The sequence below is a fragment of the Callithrix jacchus genome, chromosome 16 (genome assembly GCF_049354715.1).
Source record: "Callithrix jacchus isolate 240 chromosome 16, calJac240_pri, whole genome shotgun sequence".
NCBI classification, from domain to species: domain Eukaryota; kingdom Metazoa; phylum Chordata; class Mammalia; order Primates; family Cebidae; genus Callithrix; species Callithrix jacchus.
This window is the reverse complement of record NC_133517.1, coordinates 51,645,943-51,659,070: the sequence shown is the minus strand read 5'-3', so window position 1 is coordinate 51,659,070 and position 13,128 is coordinate 51,645,943. Positions and strand designations below refer to the sequence as shown.

Below are 13,128 nucleotides of genomic sequence, written 5' to 3'. Positions count from 1 at the left end.
TATTGCTACATAAATATTACCATCCACTTTGAGGCTGAAATCAACAGCCATTTGTTGTGTCACTCTCCTGAAGGGCAGCAGCCTGGGCAGAGTTCATTTCTCACAAGTGTGAATCAAGATGTTGGCTGGGCTGTCTTCCTTTCTGGAGACTCTGGGACGGATTTGCTTCTGAATATACTCAGGTTGTTGTCAGAATTTGGTTCTTTGTGGCTGGAGGACTGAGGTCCTTCTTTGCTAGCTGGGCTCAGAGCAAGGCCACTCTCAGCTCCTGGAGGTTGCCCATATTCCTTGCCATGTGGTCCCCTCCATCTTCAGAGCCAGCAATAGGGACTGTTTCATGCATTAACTCTCTCTCACTTTGAACATATTTTTTCATCAAGGAAAAGCCCCATCCCTTTTAAGGGATTAGCTGTCTAGGTCAGGCCCACCAAGGACAATCTTCCTTTGTTATGGTCAACTGTAGCATATAGCATAAACTAACCACAGTAGTGGTATTCATTATATTCACAGGTTCCTCCCACACTCAGATGGGAGAAGATTATACAAAGCATGAGTCATTGGGGTTATCTCAAAATTCTGCCTATCACAGTGCAGAAGGTTAGGTTTTGTGTGTAATAAGAAGAGAAGGGGAGATTAAATGTATTAGAATTTTTTTTTCCTGGAGTAATATCTTGAAGTGGTTATACATGGGGCTAAAGACAGAACTGGGTGGGTAACATTGAGGAGGAGTAGCAACGTCTCTCAGACTGCAGGAAATGAGGTAAGAATATATAATATTGTAGTACTTGATGTTGAACAAGCAATCTCAAAACCTGTGGTATATAGAAATGACCGATTATTTCTCATGCATCTGCAGGGCTCAGCTGATTTTGGCTGTACTCCTAAATATACCTGTGGTTCAGCCAGCCCAATCACATGGCTACACTTTGGATCTGCTTCTTGGTTCTCCCATTCACCTCCCGGGATCATCAGGCAAAGCTCAGGCAAATAATTCTCATGGTGATGACAGAGGCACAGGATTTCTCGTAATCTATACACTGGTACATTGCCATCTCTGCCTTATTCCATCGCCCCAATTAGTCATATGTCTAGCTCAAAATCAGAATGCAAGGGTACCACAAAGATGTGATGAGCAGTGAAGAATTGAAGTTATTAATGCAATCTAATAGAATGATAGGCAAGTTTGGAAACAGAGATGTTAGATAGGATACAAATCATAAAAATGCCTAGTGGCATTTAAGTTTTTGATAATATGAGAAGACTATGGAATTTAAAATTTTAATTTGAAAATATGGAAAAAAGGCAAAAAGAAAAAATGTTTGAATATCCAGAGAGAATTCTAGTTTGGCTTGATTAAAGAAAGTGTAAAGGGGATTTGTGGTAAAGCAGAAAGGTCCTTTGAGCATAGATCAGGGAGTGATTTAATGTTAAGGAGATATGCTGGATGTCTTTCTTCCAGATCTATGTTCTACTCTTTTCTTTGTTATGCCCCAGGACACTGATCTGGAAGAAACATAGATCTGGAAGAAACCCTGTGTGGACTGTTCTTCCTTGGTCACTGGGTTTCAGTTGAGTTCAGCCATCAAGGAGCACTGGAAGTGATGGCATGTAGCTGGGGAGTGAGGTCTCAGTTTAATCTCTGGCCTTTTCCCTGCAGGTTGGTTGAGTCCCTCTACAATGCACCATAACTTCTGTCAAACAGCCCTCTGTTATCCCTTCTAGGTTCTGGCAAGTTCTGCTTTCTCTTGCCTCTTCAGAATCAGGAGTAGAAAGGTTCTCCACTATCATTAGCCTCCAGAACCTATATTACACTTGGTTTCCTTCCGCTCTGCCTATACTTAGTATGCTTTCACTAAACTCTCCTTAGTCATCCTGTTTGAGTCATCTGTTTCCTGCTGAGACTGACTCATGCATTAAGGACTTGGGACTTCAATTAGTAGGCAATGAGAAACAAAAGGTTAGGAGAAGGCTAGGAACTGGACAGAGAAGCCACATATAGAGTGCATTAGAGGAGATAGGAAACCATGTAGGAGTCTCACAACTGTCTGGGAGGAAGAGTGTGAGGGCCTAAATGGTAGATGGGGTTGTGCAAATGGAAAGGAGGAGTGGGGGCAATAGCTATTGTGGGTGCAAAAAGGATTCATACTGCGACATTTGGTAAGCATTTAGATGGTTGGAATGAAAAAGCATGATATTTCCAGAATTTTCAGGCTTGGGAACTAGGAAATTAGTAATGCCATTACTAATTTCTAGAAGAACTAATAATCACAAAAGAATAAGATGTTCTAGTTTTGACATTTGAAATTTTCCATGTAATGTTCAGTGTCCTGTATATGATTGGAAATGTTGAGCTTGGAAGAGAGATCAGGGCTGGGAGTAATTTGGACATCATCCACACATGCTCAACAATTAAAGTCATTGAAGTAGATAACATTGCTTAGAACTAGAATACAGAGAGAAGAGAGTAACAGAGAAAACAAACAAATAAGAAACCCAGAAAATAATGACATGGAGAAATAAGAAGACCAAGAGAAGCCAGAGATCAAAATTTAGATTCAGAGACAACAGTTTAGTGTGTGAGAAACTTTTAACAAGGAAGGTATTAATAATTTTTAAACACGGTGTCACTTTAGAAGGGTTGCGGTGGAAGTCTGAGCATGGTGGCTTGAAGGGCGAGGAGAGGGGAGGAAATAACAGTAAGTGTAGTCTCTTCTTTCAGGACATTTGATTCCATATGACCTGTAAGCATTTTGTGTAAAATATTTAGGCATTGCAGGCCATTATATCTTTGTTGTGATGATACAACTCTGTGACTGTTGTATGAACCCAGAGACAACATGTAAGCAGATGACCCTGGCTGTGTTCTGCAAAAACTTTATTTACAAAAACAGGTGGAGGAGGGATTTAGACTGCTGGTCATGGTTTGCTAAATGGAAGTAGGAAGACAGTTCAGAACACGTGAAAGGAAGTGCTGAAGTCATGAAGACAAGTCAGGGTTTAGGGAAGGGTTTTGTTATTATTGTTTTGTATATGAGAGACAGTAACCATGTGAAGAGCAGGGAAGAAGCTGATGGGAAGATGAGGTTGAGGAGATGGGGAATAATTAACACAGCTAGTCACACAAAGGCGGGGAAGAACAGGAACTGAGGGCATGAAATGCCTGGTCTAGGCTTGGTTTGGAAATAACAGTTTTTGAGACCGGAGGGAAGAAGTGAGGAAGAAAATAGGCACAGACGATTATTTCTTCAGCTTAATGTTTATTTCAGCCCTCCTTTTGTAAAATTGTTTTAAAATAAACTAAATCTTTAGGGATTAGGAGGGTGTTTATTTGTTATTTTTCCTTTGTTTTTGTTTTATTTTCAGGGCTAAGCATCCTGCCTTGGGTTTTGGATTGTCTCATGAAGACCATGGATCTGGTGTGCTACTTAAGAAAATTCTTATGTGCAATCTATTTTCTTATTTTGTTCTTAGGCTCTTTATCATTTCATTTATTTTCAACTGAAAGGTTTTTTTGGCCAAGATTGTGTGTGTGTGTGTGTGTGATGACACTTGGAGGCAAAAAACCCTGTAAATACACAAGAAAGCACCAGCCACCTGTGTCCTTGTGATTCATATTATCTCCTGGGTGTTGTTGCTGTTTATCTTGCTTTTTGGTCCATATTCTCCATGGATTTATATTATCTGCTCAATGACCTATATAAAAAGAACCTTGGTCAATGGAACTTTGTGTTTAAATCTCCTAGGAGGAATAGTTATTTGAAGATAAAGTCTTTAGAGAATCCATTTGTGAAGCAAATCAAGCCCTTTACTTTACCTGTTTTGGAAGTTTTTTCATCTATAGGCTTTTCTTAAGTGAAAGCATGCCTGTCGGTATGTTTTGTTTGTTCTACTTCTCTCTCTCACTGTCAGTTGCCTAGCCTGGGGTGGAGTCTAAGCGGAGAGGAAGAGAGAAATGATAAAATAAGGAATGAGCTCACACATAGTAAACCTTTTAGTTTTTCTTTAAGAATAATTTTTTCACCCTACCTTTCAGATAACTAAATACTTTTGGTGATCTTGGGATATTAGTTTGGAACTTTTATTCATCAAAGGTCACTAAGATCATCACCAAGTGCACTAGTTAGATTATCAAATCCAAGATTTGTTTTTTAACTCCAGTTCATCCTCATGGGACAAATATCCCAGCTTCCAAGGAAAGAAGAGTCCTGGAGAACTGTTGCTAATAGTTCCCTCACTTCCATGTCCAGCACACTGCCCACTTAGGGTCTCTGGGGCAGACAATTAACTTGACATAAAACAGATTAGTGAAAAAAGTGTATAGAATTACTCCTGTAATCCCAGTACTTTGGGAAGTCAAGGTAGAAGGAGGACTTGACACCAGGGTTTCAAGACCAGCCTAGGCAACAGTGAGACCCCCATCTCTAAAAATAAAAAATAAAAAAAATTAACTATGGTGGCCCATACTTATAGTCCTAGCTACTTTGGAGGCTGAGATGAAAAAGTCGTTTGAGCCCAGGAGTTTGAGGCTGCAATGAGCTATGATTGTGCCACTGCATTCCAGTCTGACCAACAGGGCAAGACCCTGTCTCTAAAAAGAAAAAAACATGCAGATTTTTACATGAATATGGGAGTAATCTTCATAGAAAAATAAAGACCCAAGGCAGCAGTTAGAGTCTAATAGAGTGCCTATGTATCAAGTTGGACAAAGCAATACATTGTGAAAATGTGACAAGCCAAAGGGGAATGGGCTAGGCGAGTTAGTCATGAAGAAATGACTAAGAAGATAGGGGTTAATTTAGCAAGATTTATACAGATTTTCCTCGGCCTGAGCTTCTCGTTTTTCTTGTCTTTGGTGATAAAAATTATACTTCCCTTCTGGTACAGGGAGGGCATCTTTCACATGGGTGTTTCATCTAGTGCTTTCAGGAAGGAAAAGGAAAGTCAGAGTGTCCTTTTTGCATCTGCTGTTTTTCAAGTGCTTTTAACTCAAAATAGTCAATATACCAAGTGGCATCCTTTGGGATGGCATGCTCTGAATTCCTTCAGCCACTAACAACACAAGTTTGAAATCCAGTTTTCCTTCCCCCTCTATAATGAAACGGCTTTCTTTTGTGGAGCACGTTCTCTTCAGAGTATCACTTAAGATACTTTGGTCAAAGTTTAAGCTCTGATTTATGATCATGATTCCCTTTGTCGGTTTGTGTTGTGTCTGTCAGTAGACTTGGCCTCCGCCTCCCGGATCACCTTCTCCTTACATGGAACGTGGAATTCAACTTAGGGTGGAAGCAAGAAGCATTAAACCATCTGTTGAAAATCTGAAACAATCTGGAAGTTAAAACAAACTAGGTAAGGCATTTTGGGCTGGAGTGCACATCCATTCCACATGTGAAATAATAGAGTGTGCTAGGTTGAGATTAATTCAGGCTTATGAGACTAGTTGGATTTGGCAAAGCCGGCTTTAAATATGGAATTAAAACTATATATTTCCAGATTTGAATATGTGTAGTAGATAATATATGGCTGGCTGGGTCAAAACTATTCTCAAATTTTAAAAATACAATTTCAAAAATGTAATTAGCTCTCTAATGAGAGGTGATTTAGAACAATGAGGAGCACTTTATTGTGAAATCTGCTTCATACTGGCTCTGGGATCTTGGGCAGGAGACACTTTGAGCCTTTATTTAACTGTCAATGGGATAAATAATATCTTCCCCGTAACTGTGATGTAGAAAGGACAAAATGTGATAAAGCATTAGATAAACTATAAAGTTTATATAGTCATTCACCCTTTAACATGTACAGAGAGTCTATTAAACACTGTGCTGTATTAGTAGGCTGAATATAAATAAAGATCAATGATATACTATTTTTCCTTTAAGAATTTATTATCTTATATAGGCAGTGTGTAGGAAAGTTATACATGTAAACAGTCAAATACAATCCATTACAAATGTATGGGAAAAGGATACAGTAGAGATTTTAAGTGGTCAGTTCAGTTGAAGAGTCAGGAAAGCAAATTCAGGGCCTTTTTTGGTGGGATGAGGAGCTGTCTGGAAAGCTGATTGTTAAACCTTTACTGGCATACCACTGGACCCATCTGATAGAGACCCCTGAATGCTAGATACTCAATGTAATTAAGTTCATAATATTGAGTTTCGATACATGTTTCACTCTTTTGAAGGAGACACTTTTAGAAAATAAATTGATAATTAATTAAATATAAGCAAAGGGTAAAGACACCAAAGTTGCTTGGAAACAGAAGCATTTTATTAGGTGAGATAAAAGTCATAAAAAGTATCTCCTATTGAATTAAACAGTTCTAAGATGGAAAGGAGGATACAATTAGGTTAAGACAGTAGAAGAATCTAATGAAATTTCTACTGAAGGTGATCTGAGTAGGTGTTTCAAGATGGGGAAATAAGGTAAGGTAAAGAGGGATTCTTTCAGGCAGAGGCCATTGATATCAAAGATGCATGTGCATGAAATAGCATGGCTCTTTAGAGCTGAGAAAATAAACATATAGGTTTTCTGTTCTCAACCAATTTGTATCAGATGCACTAACAGATATAGTGATGATATTAAGGCAAATACCAATAAAACCAAGGGGAGATGAATTATTTATGAGAGCCCAAAGAATATATGTCTTTTTATAGCTTTCTCTGAGTGTATTCTAAATGGAAACCAATAGCACAAAGATTGAAATTTGATATAGGTTTCATGATGTGATAAGACGTTATGAGTGGAGGGGAAGAGTCTTTTAAGATGAGTTCATGTGCTTTGTAGGGACATGGATGAATCTGGAAACCATCATTCTCAGCAAACTGACAAAAGAACAGAAAATCAACCACCACATGTTCTCACTCATAGGCGGGTGTTGAACAATGAGAACACATGGATGCAGGGAGGGAGGCATCACACACTGGAGTCTGTGGGGGTGGGGGACAGCTAGGAGAGGGACAGCAGAGTGGGTGGGGAGGTTGGGGAGGAATAAGATGGGGAGAAATGCCAGATACAGGTGACTGGGGGTGGAGGCAGCAAACCACCTTGTCATGTATGTACCTATGCAACAATCCTGCATGATCTGCACATGTATCCCAGAACCTAAAGTACAACAATAAAAAAAAAGAATGCTTAGTATATAAAAATCATCATTTATTATGTTTGTATAGGACAGAAAATGTATTCAGAAAGAATTTAAAGTGATTATTTGGACATGTATTTGTTACAAGTAGATATGTGAGAAAAAAATAAGAATTTTGAGTTTTTCTGAAAGAATACTCAAATCACTAAAAAGAAATTTGAACTTCAATGGTGAAGATTTTGCCTGGCTTGTGCTCATGGTGACGCCCATGAAATAGTTCAAATAGAATGTCTTTACTTGGTCTGTGAGAAATGGCCTAGGGAGTCTTGTTTGATTGCATCACATATTGAACAGGTGGCAGACATTTTTACTTAAAATCCCTTCCTGTGTTGACTATTGCATTTCCCATTCTAGCATATTTTTTTAAAGTCTTGAGGGATTCTATATATTAAGCCACAGTTTACTTCTCAAAGATGTAGAACCATATTGTCTACCATCTGTGTTTCTGATCGTTTTTTTTTCCAGAAAAAATATTCATTTAATCTGTCCCCTGAGTTTTGAAAATTCTCCAAGAAATCTCTATCCTCTCCTTATGACTGTATATCCGCCTTCATATTCTTTCATTCCATTACTGCTAGTCCTCTACCCTCAACCTTTCTTACTGTTTCCCATGGTTCTGTACTTGCTTGGGTCACTTTGCCATATGCCCAGTTTTTGTCTAACTTGGTCACTTGCAACTGAGTCACTGAGTTATTTCCTTTCCTTAAATATCAGACCGAAAAGAACAATCGCTAGAAAGATTAATTGAAACACTGAAACTTGGTCACTTGCAACTGAGTCACTGAGTTATTTCCTTTCCTTAAATATCATACCGAAAAGAACAATCGCTAGAAAGATTAATTGAAACAAGTGTGTTATTTTCTAAACCAGTAAGGTCAAGCTCTATCTTAGGATTTAAAGTCTTTTAAATTCAATTTTCATATTTTGTTAACCTTTTGGGAACAAAAATGGGGGGAGGTAAAACCTCAAAAATGAGTACTTTGTTACAATTACAATATTTTTATAAAGTTTAATTTCTACTCTATTTTATTAATGTTTCAAAATTAATTTTAAAACATAGTTTTGATACTATTTTTTTCTCAACATTTTATATTTTTAGAATGATTTGTCTAGGCTATATACTTCTCTAGCTAGTCACTGAACAACACAGTTTTAGTTTTATAAATTAGCAAAATGCTTATTATATTATTCAGAAATTATTTGGCTTAGATTACAGTTCTATTAATTCATGTAGTCATTTTCAAACTTTTAACTTATATTTGAAGGTTAAAATCAAATTTTATTTTTTTCATACTTCAGGCAGCTAAAGTTTTTTGCATGCTTTATTAAGATTAATTAATAAACAAATTGGAAAATATCTGCATTGTGTGTATTATGAACAAGACACATTTGTAAGTATTTTAAGACTTATGAAGATGAATTAGATGCAGATCCTACCCTTGAAGTGTACACAGGTCTCAGGTAAAATAAGACCTGCATAAATGAATTATTGTAAAGCAGATGTTGAAATGTGACATAAAAATGTTAGGTGATATCAGAGCAGAGAGGATTTCAGTTCACTTGGGAGCATTAAAAAAATGCCCATGAAAGATATCTCCTATAAACTCGTGTTCAAAGGGTGTTTAGGAGTTTGATGTGTGGCAATGAGGCAAGTGCTTTTCAGAGAGTAAGAAAATGAACAAAGGGGTGGGATTCCATGTTGAAAAATGAATAAATGGTTCTTTACACACAAAATGCATTAAAGAAAACATGCAACAATAAAGTGGGAAGTTTGATTCAGCCAATATATTGGTGTGCTAGAGTTGACTGGTATTGCCTTGTGAGTGCTAACTGTTAAATTTTCAGGAACCTTGTTAGAGAGTTGATATCATTTTGATTGCTTGAAATTAGCTATGGTAATGTATACCAGGAAAATAAGCAAATTGAGGGCCTTTTTGGATAGGGTGGAGAAGCTGTCTTGAAAGCTGGTTATTAAACATTTACCCAAACACTGTTAGATCCATCTGATGTAGAGCCTTAAATGCTAGATTTGAGTATTGATTTGTGGCCTACTGTTATTGTTATAAAAATGATTATTTTTTATTTACTTATTTTTTTTTTTTGATATGGAGTCTTGCTCTGCTACCCAGGCTGGAGTACGGTGGCACGATCTCCTGGGTTCAAGCGATTCTTCTGCCTCAACCTTCCCAATAGTGAGATTACAGGCATGTGCTGCTATGCTCAGCTGATTTTTTTTTTTTTTTTTTTTGGAGTCTTGCTCTGTCACCCAGGCTGGAGTGCAGTGGTGCAATTTCAGCTCACTGCAACCTCTGCCTCCCAGGTTCAAGCAATTCTCCTGCCTCAGCCTCCTGAGTAGCTGGGATTACAGGCACCTGCCATCATGCCCGGCTAATTTTTGTATTTTTGGTAGACCCTGAGTTGCACCATGTTGCTCAGGCTGGTCTTGAACTCCTGATCTCAGGTGATCCACCTGTCACAGCCTCAAAAAATGCTGGGTTTACAGACATGAGCCACGGCGCCTAGCTTGGTCTACAATTTTTGAGGAGATACTTTTAGAAAAGAAAATGATAATTAATTAGATATAAACAAGGGTTAAAGATGTCAAAGTTGCCTGAAAACAGAAGCGTTTTATTAGGTGAGATAAAAGCCATAAAAGTATCTTCTATTGAATTAAACAGTTCCAAGATGGAAAAGAGGATAAGATTCATTAACACAACAGAAGAATCTATTAAATAGCTAAACAACATCTATGCATATGATAAATTCCAACCATCTGCAAAGAGCCATAGGTATCGCAGTGAGTAAACAGCTGCCACAAAAGTATGTAAGACTGCCAACGTGTTTCCCATCACTGCTAGTCTGTGGAGAGACTAAGTGAGCTACTGTTCATTGTTTCTTTCTAGCAATGGCTGGAAGAACTACCTGCATGAAGGTATTAATCCCTGATGACTGGAGAAGGGGGGAGGGTAAGCTTCTGGATGATGAACTGCTCTCTCTGCTCACTGATTAGTGCTTTACTTACAGCAGAGCTCCGTTCACATCACAGAGCCTTGAAGGAATCCCTGAAAGCAAAGTGCCAAGTTCCATAGATCATTCCCTGTTCTTCCTATCTGATGAGAAGGAATGCTTTATTAATTGTTTTTATCAGGAATGACCTTGTTTACCAGAGAAGGAAGAATTCTATGAATAGCTTGGTTTGATTGACATTCTAATAATCATAAAATAAGCATGAAAAAATTCTTTTTTTAAACCTTAACAAATGGCTTCAGGCTTTCAGTTCTTTAGAAAACAAAGAGAACAGAACAAGAAATGCTACTGTCATTTTGGAATCCAGGGTAGACATTCTTAACCTGCATTCACAGCTGGACTTCATGGCATGTGTGGAAACAAAGACCAAGGTTTGTTGTGAGTGCTCGTGTATTTTTCTTAAAGGAGGATCGATAGGTTTTATTGGATTCTCAATGGGGTCTCTATGAATCCTTCTGCCCACCCAATCTGCCAATCTGCCATTCTTCCTACTACCACCTGAAAGATAAGAATTACTTGCTTGAAGCCCATTAAAAAGTGGGCAAAGGACATAACAGGCACTTCTCAAAAGAAGACATACATGCGGCCAAAAAACATGAAAAAAAGGTCAAAATCACTGATCATAATACCATCTCACGCCAGTCAGAATGGCTACTAATAAAAAGTCAAAAAACAACAGATGCTGGAAAGGCTGTGGAGAAATAGGAATGCTTTTACACCGATGGTGGGAATGTAAATTTGTTCAGCCACTGAAGACTGTGGTGATTACTTAACGACCTAGAGGCAGAAATACCATTTGACCCAGCAATCCCATTACTAGGTATATATACAAAGAAATTTAAGTCATCCTATTATAAAGATACATGCTTGCATATACAGCACTATTCACAATAGCAAAGACATAGAATCAACCTAAATACCCATCAATGATAGACTGGATAAAGAAAATATGGTACATATATGCCATGGAACACTAGGCAGCCATGAAAAGGAATGAGATCATGTCCTTTGCAGGGACATGGATAGAGTTGGAAGTCATTATCCTCCATAGACCAATGCAGAAAGAGAAAAACAAACACCACTTATTCTCACTTATAAGTGGGAGCTGAATGATAAGAACATGTGGACGCATGGCAGAAAATACACACTAAGGCCTGTTGGGAGCAGTCTGTGGAGGGAGAGCATCAGCAAAAACAGCTAATGGATGCTGAGCTTAATACCTAGGTGTTGGGATGATCTGTGCAGCAAACCACCATGGCACACGTTTAGCTGTGTAACAAACAAGTGCATCCTAAACATGTACCCCTAAACTTAAAATAAAAGTTGAAGGGAAAAAATATCATTGGTTTGGTTGTACTTAAATGTTTCTAGGCAATAGGAGGAATATTTATAAATATTATACATATAAAATAATATTGATATTCCTTTATCAAAAAGAGGATTTCCAGAAGTCTTTAAGCTTTTTCTAAAAAATTTTTGTCATGGGAACATAATTGTATATATTTATAGGGTAAATATGATATTTTGGTACAAGCATACAACATGTAATGATCAAATCAGGCTAATAGGAATATCCATCACTTTAAGTATTTATTATTTCTTTGTGTTAGGAACATTAGAATTCCATCCTTTTAGCTACTTTAGAATATACCATAAATTATTGTTAACTATAATTACCCTATTGTGCTACTAAGGATGAGTTCTTATTCATTCTATCTAACTGTACTTTCGTAACCAATAACCATCTTCACTTTATCTCCACCCTCCTTTTCCCCTTTCCAGCCTCTGGTTACCATCATTCTATTCTTTCTCCATGAGTTACAAGTTTTTTTTCAGCTCCCTCATACGAGTGAGGAAATATGATATTCGTCTTTCTGTGCCTGGCTTATTTCACTTAACATGTTTTTTTTTTTTTTAATGAGGACTAGACATGAGAAAATCTTTTAAATGTTTTGAGTTATATATATTGTCATATATTTTCTCTTTTGGTGATTAGAACAACCCTATGAGATAATTAAGTAAAGTATTATCATTCTTACTAACCTGCATTGAGAACTAGAGAAGTTAGGGCTCAGTGATTCTTAACCTGACTGTACATCACTTTGGAACTTTAAAAGAACTCTGATAGGCCCCATCTCTTGATTCTGATTCAATTCATTTGGAATGGAACCTGGTTATCTGCATGTTGTATAAAGTTCCAAAAATGATTCTAATGTGCAGCTTAGAGTTTGGAAACTCTAGTTGGGTTAATTGCCCTGAGAATGGAACTTGTGTTTGACACAGCTGGAATTTGAACCCCTGTCCTTAGTCATGAGATTATTACATCTTTATATCACTCTGCCAGTTAGACAACAAAGTAATGACAAGTTGTCCTACGAGGTTAGTAAGAAAGGCCATGTAATAAACAGAAGCAATTTTTTTTAAAAAGCTTCATTTAACTTGAGAGGTAAAGGGATATTCCAAACAAGAATTTCTGAACAAAAGTACTAGAGCAATGAATAATGTCATAGAGAAAAGAAGGGATGACAATTACTAATTAAGAACCATTACCAATTCCAGAAAAAATCAAGACATTAGACCAATTGTTTAAAAAGCCAGTATGAAACAAAATTTAATAGGGATAGTAATTGTCAAAAGAGCAACTTTATTCAAAACTTCAAAAATATGTGGTTTTTCTGTGATTTGAAAATCTGTTACTTCATTGCATCGGCTGTGGGAAATGCCTTACTGTTAAATCTGTATGACATGGTGCACTGCCTTGTTAAAACAAAGAAATAAAAAAACCTAGAAAATGAAAAGTAACTAACTGTGTTATGGTCTTTGTCTACTAATTCTAGCATTTGTGTTGGTTCTGGATTGGTTTAGATTGATTGATTTTTCTCATTACGGGTCATATTTTCTTTCTTCTTTGCATGCCTGACAATTTTTGGCTTTACTCTAGACATTGTGAATATTAGACT

The 13,128-nt window shown here is 37.3% G+C and overlaps 1 long non-coding RNA gene across 1 annotated transcript in view; it reads left to right on the top strand.

The window, feature by feature from the left end:
* Window positions 1–4,485: 4,485 nt before the first annotated feature.
* The window catches only part of LOC128929876 (uncharacterized), a 23,782-nt gene continuing 15,139 nt past the window's right edge, over window positions 4,486–13,128 (top strand). Inside the window, exon 1 of the long non-coding RNA XR_008477101.2 lies at window positions 4,486–5,346. This is a non-coding gene — a long non-coding RNA (uncharacterized LOC128929876). The remainder of the gene's footprint in view (window positions 5,347–13,128) is intronic.